This window comes from Grammomys surdaster, unplaced genomic scaffold (genome assembly GCF_004785775.1).
Source record: "Grammomys surdaster isolate TR1022 unplaced genomic scaffold, NIH_TR_1.0 126063, whole genome shotgun sequence".
NCBI classification, from domain to species: domain Eukaryota; kingdom Metazoa; phylum Chordata; class Mammalia; order Rodentia; family Muridae; genus Grammomys; species Grammomys surdaster.
This window is the reverse complement of record NW_021620873.1, coordinates 2975803-2987358: the sequence shown is the minus strand read 5'-3', so window position 1 is coordinate 2987358 and position 11556 is coordinate 2975803. Positions and strand designations below refer to the sequence as shown.

Genomic DNA, 11556 nt, shown 5'->3' with positions numbered 1-11556 from the left:
AGAAACCCACCCAGCAGAAGCTAAATTGTATAAAGATGAGGAAAATGGCTCAGAGACCCTTTTGCTTGCAACCTTCAGAAAGTCCACACCATCTGGCGTGTGCACATAGTTCTCAGTGGTCGGGACTGTAATGGGGTGCAGGCAATATGGCTCCACCCTACACTTTACCTTCCTCTGCATGACCTGTCTCATTCCCGCTGCCCCCCACCCCGGGTCCCCCTATTCCTATGTGAAATTCAGAGCCAACAGCAACCACATGTTTCTTTTGTCGGCTCAGAGTACTGGAAAAGAATTTGCCATTCTCGGGTCCTCCAGAAAGAAGAGAACCAAACTATTGTTTCAGAAGAACCATAAAACATGTAATCATGTCTGGCTCCACAGGAAAACAAGGGAGGACAAGGTTGGTATGTTCTTTTTTCGGTGGAGCTAGCAGGTAGAGTCATTCACATTTGAACTGAAATTGGAAGACAGAGTATTTGACAACTTGTCTGTTTGTTGCAAAGCATTTGGTTGGAGAGAGCATGGTAGACAAAACTCTGGAAAAAGAGTTCTAGGGTAGGTTGACATAGGAAGGAAGCCAGCCCATCCTGTTCTATATCCACTAAGAAGATTCTGGAACACTCTGGCCTGAGATTCCCAAGCTTGCCCTCTATAGACTCCTGCATTAGCTAGTTTCCCAATAATGTAACAAAATGCCTATGATGAATTACTTATTTTTTTAAAAAAAATGTCTTGCTCATCATTTGGAAAGTTCTAGTTCATAATCAAATGACATCATTGATTTGGGACTCTATTAAGAGTGGTACATGAAGACAAAAGCCAGCCTAGACATGGTAGTCCACACCTTTAATCCCAGCACCCAGGAGGCAGAAGCAGTGGATCTCTTTGAGTTCTAGACCAGCCTGGTCTGCACAGTGAGTTCCAAGATGGCCAGAGCTATGTCATAGTAAGATCTTGTCTCAAAAGACACACGGGTTTCAGAATTGCTTAAATAGCATGTCCACAATGACCTTACCATTCTCCCAATAGCCTTCCCTCTCAAATGTTCTACTAGCTCCTGGAAGCATCACCCTTGGGACTAAACCTTTACACAGCAACCTTTGGAAACACTTGTCCCAACCATGACACCATTCATTTTATGAAAGTATTTTCTCATATTTATCTCAAACTATAATTCGCACAAGAACATAAACTGTTGCTTCACAGAATGTGTGTTTCTAGAGGGGAAATTCCAGGAGTCCTGGAGGAAATTATTAACATGGAGGAGGCTGATTCAGATGAATCAAACCTGCTTGAATCTCTCCATTTCTTCTGAGACCTTGTTAGGAAACTGTAGCTGGTGTGAGGACCAAGCCAGGCCTGTGCTTCAATGCAAGATTCTTAAGGAAAACATTAATGTGCCCTACAGCCCAACTGATGTTATTGGCACTGTGGTGTCTTGAGGGAAGAGGCTGATTTTCCATTCTGTTTGGCATCCCAAAAGACTTAGCCCAGGCTTACACAGCCAGGAGGCTCTCCATTTCTTCCCCAGGGTGTGAGTGGACAAAAGAAGAAATTGCTTTGGGCTGATATTCTGATGCAGATTCCGCAGGATGATTCATCTTATCATGATCAAATTTTTAACATCAATGCATGCAGATAAAAGGCTGGCTCTCTGATCTCTGGAAATATTGTATGTAGTTCTGGGCAAGCCTTTAAAGGACATAAAGAAGCTGGGGAAGTGAGGAGGAGGACATGGAGAACGATCAAGGAGGTGGGGGACAGGAATGCCATTCAAGGGGAGATCAAAATGGGACGCTTTGTTCTAGAAATATAAAAGCTGAGAGAGAGATTATCAAAGTCACTGAAATCCTAGAGGGGATGGACAGGGTGGGTCAGATTCCTCTGCACACGATGCCCCTTACTGCACACATCACAGAAAAAACTGGGGGAGGGGTCCATTCCAAGTCATGGTTTCTCTCTGTTCCTCCTTCAAATTGAGAATCAATTTTGAATGAGCAATTTCAAACTCTCCTGAAGGGTCAGTCGTGTAAGCTATTGGGCATCTGGATTCACTGAAAACAAGATGATTGTAAGCTGCTTCTAAAAGCAATTTACTAAAATGTTGAGGTTCTGTAAAAATTTTCATGGACAAGGCTAATCACTGAAGACAGACTGACAGTGTCTTAAAAATAACAGACTATAGATGGATGTACATGTTCAAAGGGAAGAATTGGAAAGATGCCCTCCAAAACTCCTGACTGACCTGGAGGGCCAAGCTCTCTAGAAAGCCTTCTGCTCACAGTAAGTTTGGTGGCATGTCTCTGAATTGTATATCAGACTGAATTTGAGGGTTGGTTTCCTGACATGCGACCTTTATTGCAACTGATAGATTGTCTAAATCCAATTGGCTTAAGCACAGAAAGAAGTTTTGATTGAAGTTCATGCAATTGCACAGACTAGACAGGCCTCAAACATATCATTTGATAGAAATCAGTTAACCCCTCCCCCAGCCATCCTTGGCTTTCCTGTGTATAGAGCACAGTGTGTATGGATTAATGCCTGTAGCCTAGCAAAGTCAACATGATTCTAGTGCTGAGGTCACAGAAACAGTTAGATTGTATGCCCATTCATCCCTGTAATCAATTTGGATTTTGATCCTAATTAAAAAGGCTGATTAACCAGATCTGAGTCACAGTTTTATCCTTAAGGCTGAGGAGTACGCCATCCTATGCCACCTGTCTCTAACCATATGATTTAACTTTGTAAAAACCCAAAGAGCTACAGACAAACTGAAGTTAATCTGTAAGATGTAACATAGAAACATTTCAGCTGGTGACCATGTTCAGAATGCTTTTTGGAATGTGCTTGACCACATCTTTGCACAAACCCTGCACTTCTCAGTGAGTCTTACTCAAAATCTCCTCCTCCAAGAAGACACTCCTGAGGCCCTGTCAGTGATCCCTCCCTCCTTTTTCTGTACTCCAATGGCATTCACCACAGGCGGTCTATCTTCTCTCTCCAAGTCCTCTATTGGACAGCCTTCCTGTAAGTTCAAAAGTAAAGTCAGCCAGGGGGATTATAGCACAGGGTGTGTACCCACCAAACATGCTTTTCTCTAACAAGAGTGCACTTTAATTCTGACAAAGCATGGGCACACATATTCCCTGCAAGGTGACACTGTGGAAGAGCTATGTGGCAGAGGGACCAAGCCACAGGAAATGTACAGACTGTGTCCTAACTGCATCTCATTGAAACAGAGCATGACACAGAGAGGTGTGGGCAGAAGGCTTATTGGAGAACACTCTTGGGGCACATAACTATAAGAAAGCAAGGATTTTTTTTTTTTTTTTTGGAACAGAGGAAAACCTGGTTCATAGTGCATCAGAAGATAATCCAGCCAGTCCTAGTGGGAATTCTGGAACTGGAGTTGCTTTAAACTTAACTGAAGTTGTTTTAAACCAAGGTAAAATGCTTATGTTTTCCTTTAGCCATTCACGACTGTAAACTAGCCCTTGGGAAGGCTGGGGAGGCTCTCTACCCTAAGGGCAGCTTCCAGTGTGGGATGCAGCTATGAGCTAAGACAGATGACATGTTCAGTAATCCGGGCCTGGACCAGTTTGAGGAGCGGATGAGGCCCGAGACATGCTCAGGTGCCACGTGCTTTAATGTCTTAATGAGTCTGTGTGCCATTCTTTATCTTTGTCCTGCTCAGGGAAAATCTTAGTGACAAGTGGGGTCCATTGCTGAGATCACAACAAGAAAAATTAGAAAATAAATAAAAATATGAAGTTAATAATTTCCCTAAAAGAGTTATTTCTTTTTGTCTTATTCCTGATCTCTTTTAATTAATTAATTTTTATTTACATCCCAAATGTTGCCTACCACCTCCCCCAACAGAAATATTCTCTCCACCCCCTCCTTTTTGCCTCTGAGGGGGTGTTCTCATCCAGGTATCCTCTGACCCTGGAACATCAAGTCTTTACAGGATTAGGGGCATCCTCTCCCACTGAGGCCACACAAGACAGTCCTCTGCTACATATGTACCAGGGGCCTCGGACCAATCTGTATATGCTTTTTGTTTGGTAGCTCAGTCTCTGGGTGCTCCCAGGGGTCCAGGTTAGTTGACACTGCTGGTATTCCTATGGGGTTGACATCCCCTTCAGTTCCTTCAATTCTTCCCTTAACTCTCCCTAGGGCCCCCTGGTTCAGTCCAGTGGTTGGCTCTGAATATCCGAATCTGTTTCAGTCAGCTGCTGGTTAGAGCCTTGCAATAGCAATTTTGTGTTGAAAGTTTTGTAGGTGGGTTGGTGTGCCCATCTCTCTACTGAGAGTCTTGTCTGACTACTGAAGGTGGTCTCTTCAGGTTCCATGTCCCCACTGTTGGGCATTTCAGCTAAGGTTACCCACATTGAGTCCTAGGAACCTCCCCCATCCCAGGTCTCTGAACTTTCTAGAGGTTCCCCCCACCCCAACCCCAGAACTAGCACATTTCCATTCATTCTCCTGATCCTATAGGCCTCTCTTCTGTCTCTCCCCATACCTGATCCTACACTCCTTTTCCTCTCTCCCTCTCCTCTCCCACCCAAGTCCTTCCCTCCTTCTGCTTCCCGTGATTATTTTGTTCTCCCTTCTAAGTGAGATTTAAGCATCCTCACTTAGGCTTTCCTTCTTGTTTAACTTCTTAGGCCCCATTGGATGCATCATGGGTATTCTGTACTTTTTGACTAATATCTACTTAGCAGTAAGTACATACCTTGCATGTCCTTTGGGATTTGGGTTACCTCACTCAGGATGATATTTTCTAGTTCCATCCATTTGCCTGTAAAATTCATGATGTCCTTGTTTTTAATAACTGAAAAGTATTTCATTGTGTAAGTGAACCATATTTTCTGTATCCATTCTTTGGTAGAGGAACATCTATGTTGCTTCCAGTCTCTGGCTATTACAAATAAGGCTGCTATGAACATAGTGGAGCATGTGCCCTTGTTATATGTTGGAGCACCTTTGGGTATATGCCCAGGAGTGGTATAGCTGGGTCTTCAGGTAGAACTATCGACAACTTGCCTAATAACCAGCAGATTGATTTCCAGAGTATAGTTGTACAAGCTTGCAGTTCCATCAGCAATGGAGGAGTGTTCCCCTTGCTCCACATCCTGGCCCACATGTGCTGTCACTTGAGATTTTTAGCTTAGCCACTCTGATTGGTATGAGGTGGAATCTCAGGGTCTTTTTGATTTGCATTTCCCTGATGTCTAAGGATGTTGAACATTTATTTAAGTGCTTCTTGGCCATTTGAGATTCTTATTGAGAATTCTCTGTTTGACTCTGTATACCATTTTTTTAATTGGGTTATTTGGTGTTTTGGAGTCTAACTTCTTGTGTTCTTTATTTATTTTGGATATTAACCCTCTATTGGATGTAGGGTTAGTGAAGATCCTTTCCCAGTCTGTAGGTTGATGTTTTGTCCTATTGACTTTGTCCTTTGCCTTACAGAAGCTTTTCAGCTTCACGAGGTCCCATTTATCAATTGTTGATCTTAGAGCCTGAGCCATTGGTGTTCTGTTCAGGAAATTTTCTCCTGTGTTCAAGGCTCTTCCCCACTTTCTCTTCTATGAGATTCAGTGTAACTGGTTTTATGTTGAGGTCCTTGATCCACTTGGACTTGAGCTTTTGTAGGGTGATAAGTGTGGATCTATTAAATAGTCATTTCTTAAGAAGTAACTTCTTCTCACTGGACTTAAGTTCCTGTTAATAGCTCTTTCAGCTTCCTTATATTCTTTTGCCCCTTGAGCTGGGAAGCTATCACCGTCAGAACAGCTTTGCAAACACTGAACAGCTTTGATGCCAACAATAGCAGGGTTACTGTTAGAGCCACTGGCTGTGCAGAGAGTTCAGGCTACGCCCTGAGGCCCATTGATGTGGACTGCTGCTAAATGCTCAACAGAAGATTGATGGGTAGGGCTTGTGGGCAATATTTACCTCTCTCTCAAGTCACGACATGACATCACTGAACACAGAGTTAGGAAAATTTGCACTCAGCTATCTCTAGAGTCCTGGCAAATCCAGGCTGGGATTAACTCCAAGACAGGTTTCACAGACAAATGGGACAAAGTACTGTGGCATGATTCTGAAGGTTGCCCAGATCTATAGCTGAGAAAGGCATCAGAAAAATAGCAACGATTTGCATTGGTGAAGAGTGGGGGATATTTTGAGCCTTCCCAGCACAAGCCACATCTATAGGGATTACAGGGAGAGGTATGCAAGCAGGTTAATTTCCGGAAAACTCGTGTCTAAGCTCCAGGTACTGCCCCAGAGTTTCCTATAGAAACCTATAGGAACCTATAGACTGCACCTGTGGTCCCGTTGTCCTCTCTAAACCCTTAGTTCTTCCCAACTCCACACAGTTACCTCACACCTTGTCAGCATTTTCACACTGATGTTCAGACTCGACTCTATTTGATTCTGTCATATCATTTCCCTTGGATCTTTTAGATCTTCTGTGGCTTCACATCCTACCTGCTATTCTTAGGACCAGACTGTGACTTGGCCCTTCATTTATTTGTTTAAAAGGCCATTAAACAACATCAGGAGACATCAGCCTAAGGCATACTTGAAGAGCAAATGTGCTCTGTGATGTCATCTTGAAAAGGCTTAGATTTTTTTTCATGCAAACATCCCTCCACCCCTCCCATATTCCTTGCAGTATCCTCCAACAAGGAAGCCCTCCAGCCTCACCCCGCAGTCCAGGCTGAGCTCCCTTCCTTAAGCCCTGGGCACAGATGGAGATATCTCTATCCACACCTCTGTTCTGGTACACCCCTCCTCACCTCATATGGTCAGCAACTGGCAAATTCTAGACCTAATAGACATTCTCTAAAGGCTTGATGAATGTATGCAAATACAGGGAAGAAATTACTTGAGGAACCCCTCGTAATGAAGTGGCCTTGTCTTACGTCTGCTTGGCTACTCAGAGAGGATCTAGCTAAAAGGTACACCTGCCCGGGTCATGTCCAAGGACAGAACTCTTTCTCCCAGATGCAGAACTCTCCTAGAAGTTCTAGGGAACAGCCCATTCCCATGTTCTCCAAACCTGCCTTGTGATCAGCATAACTAGACAGGGGCCTGATTCTGGTCCCTCAAATGTGTTTGGATTTCTTGCTGCCATTTTTCTTTCCTGCCCAGCTAGACATCTCTCAACTCTGGGTATTGTCAGAGTTATTTTGGAGAGCCAGGAGAATAAACAATGGACTTTTCCTCTCCTTTTCTCTCCTTTTTTTTTTTTTTTTTTTTTTTTTTTGCCTTTTGGGGAGAGGGGCTCTTTTTTGGTGGTTTGAATTCTTGCTCCTTTTAGAATTTATTTACTGTAGCAGCTTGCCATTTCAGATCCAGGCACAAACAGATTTCAGATCTATGCACAAACAGGGTTGAGCTGGGCATAGATGGCTTATCAGGAGAACTTGGGACCAGCTGGGAAGACCTCAAAGGACTATTCATGAAGGTCTGGAAAGAGGCCACTTATAAAGTTTCAAGTTTTTAGGGCTTTTAGACTGCAGAGTGCTGGTCTGAGACTAGATCCAGCCCCAGGGCATACTTGTTAGGATTCTTTGGTGCCTCTCTTTCAATTGAGTTTCCTGATAATGCTTAAACATCAAAAGTCTGTTCAAGGATACTCTCTCACGTCCTCTTCAGAAGTTCTCTGGCATTCTGTGGCTGAACCTCAAGGTAACAATGGTTAAAACAAAGGCTTCATGCTTTAGCTGGGCCTCAGTTCCTCTCTCCTCCAGCAACCCTGCCAACTCTATGCAGCCACAGCTAAGGGCTCTGTAAGCTCTCCATCTTGGTCCTGCTTCTCAGTGCTTTCCCCTCTGAGGCCTTCCCCCTTCCCCTTGCAGCCACACTTGGCCCTGTATACCTCCAGAGATCTCTGCCTGCCTCTCTGCCCTGCTGTTGTCTAAGGTTTAGGCAGCCAAGCAGTGGGTTGATCAATCAGCTAGATCTCTGTCCTGAGGACCTGTCCTCCCTCTAGACTAGATGGCAGGGCTGGGAATCCCATCTTCTCCAGACACTCCTGGCTTTGCTCCTTCTCCCCTTACAATGCCTCCCTCCTCCCAACTGCCTCTACCCTCAGGTAAGCCCATCTTAGCACCGATCCTCTGATGTAAAAGGTTGTTCTCTTTCCACAGCTGTCCTTTACACCACCACTGACAAACTCCTCCTATAACCTTGGCTTTCATCAAACTGTGTTCCAATTCCTGGCTTCAAATGACAGGTAAGCTGGCTGGGAGTTCCTTAGCAGGGCACTCAGGGCTTATCTTCTAGTTATTTTACTCTTTCTGAAAGTTGCAAGAAGTGTATCAGAGCAGGATATAGGAACTTTGTCAGACTCAGTGTCAAAATCCAGCTCATTTAATGAAAAATAATAGAACTGGAAATTATCATGTTAAGCAAAATAAGCCAGACGAATATCATGTTTCCTCTCATTAAAAAGATAAAAAGTAGCAGAAGACTATTGTAGAACAGGAAGGGAGATAGTGGGAGGGGAGGGGAGGGGGTGAGTGTGGGTGGTGGAGGGATAAATAAGAACAGAACGTCTTATATCCATGTATGAAAATTTCACAACAAACCCTCTGGTTTGTAGACATTAGTATTAATATATAGTTGGACTTCATTCTTCATACCACATTCTGTATGGGGCAAGATGTCCCTTCCCTGGATCAAGGGTCAGAAAACTATTCCTGCAACTATTTTAGACTTTGTGAGCTGCATGGTTTCTACCCCAGCTGCCCACTTCTGTTGTTGAAACACCATAAGCCACTAATACCACACAGATGAATGAGCAGTCTGTGTGCCCATTCAACTTTCTTGATTGGCATATGGTTTTCACATATCACAAAATGATATACTTATTAAATATTAAAATATTAATTCCAAGCCAGGCATGGTGATGGCTTTTATCCATACCATTTGGGAGGCAAAGGCAGGTAGATCTCTATGAGTTCAAGGACAGCCTGGTCTATACAGTGAATTCCAGGAGAGCTTCATAGTGAAACCCTGTCTCGAAAATACCAAAACTCAAAAACCCAAAACCCTAAACCACACATGCACACACAAAATGATATTAATTCTCTCTCAGAGACCATTAATCGCCTGTATCTCGTCATCTCGGAATGGTCCTCTGTGAGAGATAAAGGGCTGCTTTTCTCTAATCTACCACAGTGTGTCAACAGGCATTGTCATTATGCAGGTTCTATTTTGCCTACCATGTTTTTTGAGATTTCATGGATGCAGCTTCCCTGTCATATGGAGAAGACACTCTCTCGAAGCAGATACCCAGACCTCTGTCGCTTAATACACTTATCTCCCTCTTTCTACAATGTTCCCTGAGCCTCAGACCTAAATGCATATACATAAGAACAGCACTAAATTCAGCCAGCTCTAGTTATACATACATACATATATACATACATACGTACATACATACATACATACATACGTGTGGGTATGTGCATGCGTGGCTCTGTGTATGTGCGTGTTTGTGTGTGTTTAAATACAACTAAATAAGAAGCCATGAATTTGATAGGGAGTGGAGGGCCACACCAAAGGAGATGGAGTCAGGGAAGATGGGTAGAAATGAGGTAAACACAGTATTCATATATGAAATTCTCATTAAAAAATTAAAAAAAATGAATGAATGCCATCCTTAGTTTGTAAAATGCTACAAAATAGTTAATGCACCTAATTTTATGCATGGTCCTTAGTTTGCCAACTTCTGCCCTAGAATTAACTTAATTGTTCATTCTTTCCTCTCCTTTCCTCTTTCCATTCCTTCCCCCTCTCTCTGTTTTATGATGACATCATCAACTCGAGGTTGTTCTTAGGTTTTCCTTTACTTTTAGGATTTTGGCAAACACACAGGAAACACAAATGCCAATGGAGAGAGAATGTCTTCAGCAAATTTCCTCTACCCTCTAGCACTAGAAGCAAGAGACAGCATCAGCAAGCATCTTGAGAGCCGGGAGGAAGGTTGTGAAGCTTAAACCCACCTAATGGAACTGAAAAGACCCGGAGGTCCTGATGCTACAGTTCTGAAAATCTGCCTGGCCACACCCTGGAAGGCGTCTCTTACTGTACAACTCCTCCTGCGTGTGGACAAAGACTTCCATCCCATTTGTGCAGCTGGGAATCACTGCTGAGAAAGGTTAAATAACTTTCTTCCAGGCTCAGCACGCCAAGGACAGAAAGCAAGTTGTATCTGCAATTTTTCCTCTCCTAGGGCTGAAGAGTTAGAAGTCCATCCAAGAACACAAGCAATTAAGTCAGGTTTCATTTGCTGAGTGTGGGGCAGAGTCTACTCTGCTGGATAGCACTTCTATCCTAACGTCTCCTCCCTGGGGTTGTGTTTGGCATTTCCCTTGGCCTTCAGAACACAACCTCACATTCTCCTTGTGCCACAGAATAGTCTCAAGCACTTTTTGAGCCATCAGTGGCATTGTGACTAGCTGCCATGATGGAGACAAATGATGTTTGCCTTCCCAGCTCTGGTCTTGCTTTTGCTAACGATGAAATCCACCAGGTTCTTTTGGGAGGAATAACCACCTTCTCGTGTAGCCTGTTAGTTCCTGAAACTAACTCAGTGACTCAGTCCTAGCTAGTCAGAACACTGCATAGCCCTAGGTCTGGAGATGTGCTCTAGAAGAAGTGACGTGGGGCAGGTAAAAGGGCAGAATCAAGAGATGGGAACCACTGGCAAAGAAAAAGGTCTGTACTTTGATTACTTAGCTAGGACAACATGAGGCTAATGTTGCCAGGAGACACCTTGAAGAAAGGGCCTGCCTCAGAGCAAGGCAAACATAAGGAGAGCAAGGCTGAACATGGAGAGAGAGAGAGAGAGAGAGAGAGAGAGAGAGAGAGAGAGAGAGAGAAAGAGAGAAGCCAAGCTTGGGGCATAGGGAGTGTGAGGCCTTCATGTCTGAAGCCAATGGCATCCCTCATGCAGATGAAACAGGATTCAGGAGCTCTGTCTTCTCCTTCACTACCATGCTGAGCCCTTTCTATACCTTGCTTACACATCTTCTGTTTCCTGAAGTCCTCCAGAAACACTTCCAAATTCATCTGAGATGGCAGGCCAGACCATTTTCCTGGAAGCATTCCCAAGCTCTTCATGACATAGATCCCACAAAATCTTCTTCCCCTCAGAATCACCTCCTTGTGAGTAGAGCAATCTCATGAAAATGAACAGAGACGGTGGATTCAGGAGCTTTGGGAAACAGAGCTTTGAGGCCTGATGGACTGTGCAAATATGGCCCTATTTTGAGGAGGCAGTAGTTTGGGGGCTTATTATGACCCATTTTTACCATCCGCTTCTGCCACTTTCCTCTACCAAGATCACTACACTGTTGGATGCATGATACACGTTTTCTCATGTGAGAAAACCTCCATTCTGTTCTCATCAGGCTCCAATGTCATACATTCTATTGTCTTCTTAATCTAAAGATGCCTTTCTGTCACCCTGAGTTCTAGTTTGCTTTGACATTGCTAACCCCAAAAGCAACTTGGGGAAAGAGAGTGACCAAA

General features: G+C 43.8%; 1 long non-coding RNA gene across 2 annotated transcripts; it reads left to right on the top strand.

Moving 5' to 3' along the window:
• The first annotated feature begins 306 nt into the window (after positions 1-306).
• LOC114610928 lies at positions 307-10165 on the top strand. 2 transcript variants are annotated; one of them, XR_003709752.1, is made up of 4 exons: positions 307-400; positions 3341-3445; positions 8166-8251; positions 9879-10165. It is a non-coding gene; the product is annotated as an uncharacterized LOC114610928 (long non-coding RNA). The 2 variants fall into 2 exon arrangements; XR_003709753.1 differs by having other exon boundaries at positions 9850-10165.
• The last annotated feature ends 1391 nt before the right edge of the window (positions 10166-11556 follow it).